Source organism: Nycticebus coucang, chromosome 9, assembly GCF_027406575.1.
Source record: "Nycticebus coucang isolate mNycCou1 chromosome 9, mNycCou1.pri, whole genome shotgun sequence".
NCBI classification, from domain to species: Eukaryota; Metazoa; Chordata; class Mammalia; order Primates; family Lorisidae; genus Nycticebus; species Nycticebus coucang.
The window spans coordinates 130595835-130601834 of record NC_069788.1 but is presented as its reverse complement, the minus strand read 5'-3'; positions in this window follow the sequence as shown (position 1 = coordinate 130601834).

The window sequence follows — 6000 nt, the reverse complement described above, 5'->3', positions numbered from 1 at the left end:
CAAAAAAACAAAACAAAACAAAACAAAAACCTCAATTTAAAAATGAGTAAGGGAACTGAACAGAAATTTCTGCAAAGAAGACAAACAAATGGCTGACAGTTACATCAAAAGATGCTCAAGGTCACTAAATATCAGGTAAATGCAAAGCAAACCCAGACCACAGTGAGATATTGACTCATACTTGTTAGGATGACTGTTATCAAAAAGACAGCAAACAACAAATGCTAGCGAGGATGTGCAGAAACTGCGAAGATGTAAAATGGTGCGTTGGTGCATCCCATAGAAAAAAACAGTAGGGAGACTTACTTTTCTTTTTTTTTGAGACAGAGTCTTAAGCTGTCACCCTGCCTAGAGTGCCATGGCATCATGGCTCACAGCAACTGCAAACTCTTAGGCTCAAGCGATCCTCTTGCCTCAGTTTTTCTATTTTTAGTAGAGATGGTGTGTGTGTTTGTGTGTGTGGGGGGTCCTTGCTTTTTTTTGCTCAGGCGGGTCTCAAACTTGTGAGCTCAAGCAATCCACTCTCCTTGGCCTCCCGGAGTGCCAGGATTACAGGCGTGAGCCACTGCACCCGGCCGAGATTCTTTAAAAACTTAAAAATAGAGCTACCATATGATCCAGCAATGCTATTTCTGGACATTTATCCAAAATAATTGTCAACAGAATCTTGCAGAGATATTTGCACTCCCATGTTGATTGCGGCATTATCCACAACAACCAAGATGTGGAAACAAATTAATGTTTATTGGCTGACAAGTGGATAAAGAAATTGTGGCATATAATTACAATGGGATGTCTCCTAGCCTTTCAAAATGAAGGAAATCCTGCCCTGTGCTACAATACGCATGAAACTCGAGGACGTGATGCTAAATAAAACAAGCCCCTCGCAAAATCACTACGTGATCAGCTAAAATAGTTGAATTCATAGAAGGAAAAGCAAAATGGTGGTTGCCGGGGCCGCAGGGAGGGAGGAAGGTGGAAGTTGTTCCACGGGCAGAGTCTTCGTCATGGCGCCCCAGATACCGCCCGCACAACGGTGTGCACGTAATTAACAACACTGCACTGTGCACTTACTTAAAAGTTTGTTAGGAGGACAAATTTCATGTTAAGTGGTGGGGGGGTTGTTTTGTTTCGGTTCTGGTTGTTTTGGTTTAGCACAACTAAAACAAACAAACCCAAACCCAGAAAGGTAAGTGAAAAGAATTCAGGGTGCAGGGGAGTTTGCGCTGCGTGTCAGCATTTGCGGGTACGCATTCTCCGCGTGTCTGAATCCCCCCCACACGCGTGTATACACTCGCACGCACACATAGGTATAGAGTTAATTGTCAGACGATTAAGTCTACATACCTCATTGCTGAATGTCACTAGTCACCTATGAAGCACTCCCCTTGGGAAGCTGTGCCCTGACGCCAGCGCCTAGTCCACCCTTCAAAGCACTTTTTCTAGGATGAATTCATGAACTTAATTGTTAGACCTCATAAGTGTAAGCAGGCATAGAATATATTTAGAAGAATGCAGAAAGCTACTAAAGTGGTTGTTTCCAAGGAACAAAACTGGGTGCTTGGTGACAGAAAAGGGGGAAGGCTGTTTTACTTTAATTTTTGTAGAGCTGAGTTCTCACTCTGTCGCCCAGGCTGGAGGGGAGCGCGGTGACACTATCTTAGCTCAGTATAACCTCACACTTCTGGGTAAAGGGACCCTCCTCCTCAGCTCAGCTATATGAGTGTCTGGGATCACAGGTAAACCCACCACGCTCTGCTAAGCTTTCAAATTCTTTGTAGAGACAGGGTCTCACTCTATCGCCCAGGCAGGTCTGGAACTCCTGGCCTCAGTGATATTCTTGCCTCGGCCTCCCAAAATGCTGGGATTATAGGAGTGAGCCTCTGCACCCAACTTTGTAAATTTTAATATTATACCATCTACATATTACCTGCTCAAAAAAATGAATGACAAAAGTAAATTATTTTTAAAAATAGAAGAAAAGTTATAGGTACTAGTGATATACACCGAAGGAACCACTGCGGTGATAAGGGGTGTGTCAGAGTGGAGAGCAGCATGTTCCCAGAGGTGGGAGTGAACTGGGTCTTGAGGAACGGAAGCACCTGGAAAGGTGAAGCAGAGCCATCCCGGCCTGAGTGCTCACAGGGCAGTAGGGAGAGGACGCTGGGAGTGCAAATGTCAAAGCAGGAAAATGAAAGGCACATCAAGTGCCAGACAGCAAACAGCTCAGTGCGTTGGGGAATGTGTGTAAGGGACGGATGAGGCACAGCTCAGCGGGAGAGGCAGGGGGATCGGGGGTTGACGCGGTGGCCAGCCGGTTCTCCAGCAGGGGAGGAGTAGCGTGAAGGCACATTCCAAGGAGACAGCAGACAGGATGTCTAGTGCTGGAGGACAGGCATCTGGTGGAAAGCAGAGTCACCTGGGAAGCTTTAGAGAATGTGGCACCACCTGAGTCCCACACTCCAGGGATTCTGACTTAAGAATTCTGACTTTGGGGTAAGTTCCCAGTGATTCTAATGAGCTGCCTGAACTGAGAATCACTGCAGTAACCCAGGCACAAGAGATGAAGGCTAATTCAGGTAGGAATCTGGCCAAGGACAGGATACAAGTAAGTCTAGCAGAACTTTCAAAGAAAGAACGGCCACAGTGACACACTGGAGGTAAAGGGTGCAGGGACACAGTCTGTTAGGGTCCTGTGTGCATTCATTCAACAAGTATTTCTTTTGCCACTTCTAAGCGCCAGGCACTGTCCTAGGCTCTGAGGATTAGGTGATAAATAAGACAGGTAAGTCCCAGTTCTTATGACATTTCTATTCTAGTGAACACAGACAACAAACACATAAGCAAGATTTCCAGTCATGGCCTGTGTAACGGGGTAAAGCTATAAAGCAGGACCACATGCTGGGGGCCATGTAATGATCATGGCCATGAGATGGGCAGGGAAGACCTCCCTGAGGGGTGACATCGGACCTGAGGCTTACATGACAGGGAGCCAGACTTACAGAGGTCTTGGAAAAGAACGTTCTAACCAGTGAAACTGTCAGCTCATGGGAATAAGCCTGGTGTACTGGAGGGGTGGAAAGGCCCAGGCAGCTGGAGGAGAGGGAGGGAAACACAGATGCGAGGTCCAGGAACAAGCAGGTATGGATATGAATTGAGCCTTGCTGGCTACGGCAGCGCTTTCATCCTCAGGGACATGGGGAGCCCCTGGAGGAAATTAAGTAAGGCAGTGACATGATCTAATTTACATTTTTAAGCAGCCACTTTGCAGGCAGCAGGAATGGAAGCGAGAAAGGACGTTAGGTGAGCAGAGGGGGGGCTGTAGACAGACACAGGAAAGCTGTGGAGGGGACAGATGTGTGTAGGCTGAGTCCGAGGTGGCACAATCCCAACAGAAATGTCTCGAAGCAACTGAAAATACAGAAAATAGACGGGGGCTTAGGTTGTACCTTCTAATTTGAGGGACACTCTTGGGGGGCTGAGGAAATGGAGCTTGAAACTACAGGAACATTAACAATCTTCACCCGAAGAGAAGATTGATAACAAGTCTGAGGGAGTATTGCCAATTGAGGCTCCACAGTCAGCTTGTCGTATTTAACTCGTCTACCCATGAAGGGGATGGAGCAATGGAGGCCGCGTGAACGATGTCAAAAAGTGGAGAAGGATGACAGAGGCTCTGCCGGCAAGACGCAAAACAGCCCCCAGCCGCTGTATGCACGTGTAAGTGTACTTGCGAACGTGAATCAATGGTACAAGTACGGGGTTCTAGGAATCTGGGCCATATATCCGAGGAAGGCCTGGACCCTTGGTTGACCACATACTTTACGAGCCCGAAGTAAAGAAGCTGACGTAAAGTCAGAATATGTAACAGTATTTATTACAAAACTACAAACATTACTTTTCCAGGGCAAACACATCAGGTCAGGATATTTCTAGCATATTGTTTTCTGACAAGGCTGCTGATTAAGTGTCTGAAGCAGAGAAAGGAAAAGAGATGGACGGTGGGAAGCCGAATGATGTGAAGAGCAGATTAATGGTAAGAGCACACATATTACAGATTCGGTGCTTCACAACAGTTTGCTCGAGCTTTTCCCAAATATTGTATGATCTAATCTGAACAAACAGGGTGTTGCTCCCTGGTTGAGAGAAAAGGTAGCCTTCTCGTGCTGAAAGCCTTCAGTGAGCGCGCACGTACGCAGGGCCAGAGTGTCTCCCACGTGCAGGTTCTGCAGGGTCAGCGAGGCCTCGAGTGTGCATGCATCTTGGGATATGAAAAGGATCCCAGAATGAAACCCTCACACAGGCCAAGGGACAGCTGTACATTCACATACGTGAGAAACATTTCTCTGCAAGTCCTTTTTTTTTTTTATTGCATCCCATATTATAATGTCTTTTCACCCATTTGTTTTTTTTTGGGTTCCCCCCGCAACTCCTCTCTACTCATTTACTCCATCCCACAGGTGAATAAACCTTTCACTCCCACCTGTCCCTCTGGGCATTAGCCAAGATGAGCCTTCCTGCTTCTCTTAATTGCTGGTCTTGATCACAGCCTGGCAAGTTAGGACATGAGATCATGATGATAGTAAAATCATTTATCAGATTGTTAGGGAAGAAGGAGAAACCGGAAAGATTTGGTTTGCAATAAAGAAATCATGTCTACATCTTTATTCATCCTACACAAAATTTTTATTTTCCTTTTTTCCTATGTCTTTATGGAAAAACCAAAGGTGGATTACTAGTAGAAGATGAATAAATTATGGATTTAAATTAGAAAAACAAATTTCTCACTATTATAAAAAGCTCTGAGAATTTCTAAGGTCAAAACTTCTGATATCTGGGCGGTGCCTGTGGCTCAAGGAGTAGGGCGCCGGTCCCATATGCCGGAGGTGGCGGGTTCAAACCCAGCCCCGGCCAAAACCACAAGGAAAAAAAAAAAAAAAAAAAACTTCTGACATCTAAAATCCAGGCAGCAAAATTCACAGGAATTGTGTTTGACACAGGGCTTATTCTAACAAAGCTGTGGAGTACTGTCAACTCACCAAGAAGAAAAAAAGGATAAAATTAAGTCAGTCTGAGTCCCTTTGTTTCAAACACCTATTTTGTATCACAAATACTGTACTTGCCGCGTCAGCACTACAGACAGCCCAAAGCAGAAATACTCTCCACACCCAGCTACCCACAGATGATCCAGTAACCTGATCCTGACAACATGCAGGGCAAAGAAAGGGGAAAAATCTGATTACGTTAAAAAGAGATCTTCTGAATCCATAATGTCTCATGCAGTGTTTACCTTTCATTTATGTTAAGATAAACCCATTTCTGTGCTTCAAAACGAGTCCTTCAGAGGGATGTGGTTGCTGTACTCACACCAATGGTGGAACACACACGTCAAGTACAAGACAGTCCTGGGACGGAGGACACAGTGAGAAAGAAAGAAGCTTTCCAACTGATCTCCGCTCACTTCATTACCCCAGGAACATGAAGAACTAAAGTTCTTAAAAGCAGATGCTTTAAATGCAGGCAGATGTACAAAACGAATTTTGCAAAGATAAACATTTTGAGGGGAACACACAAAGGCCATGATTAGCTCATAACCCACTTAAAGGTGTATATAAAGTTCCCTGAAAACGGATAGTTTGTTTCTGCTTTTCCACTGGGAGATTTATCAGGTACTAAGCTGAAGTTAACAAATGCTGAAGTAGGAAGAAACGGTACCGTACAGGGGCACAGCCTGGAGAAGTAGGGTGGATCTGGTAACTTGCTACCCACCCAATGCCAGATATGGGATCACCAGACAGCTGACAATCTATGGTACTTTTAAGACCTCTCAATCTTATATGTAGATGGGGTAGAATGTCAGATCCTGCTCCTAGATGGAAAGAGAAAAAAACTCACATGAACAAAAAAGATTTCCAGGCCTTGGGTGTTTAAAGGGCTTCACACAGTAAATCAACCAAGGGCTGTCTTGTTTTCTCCGCAGCTAGACTGAAATAATATAGC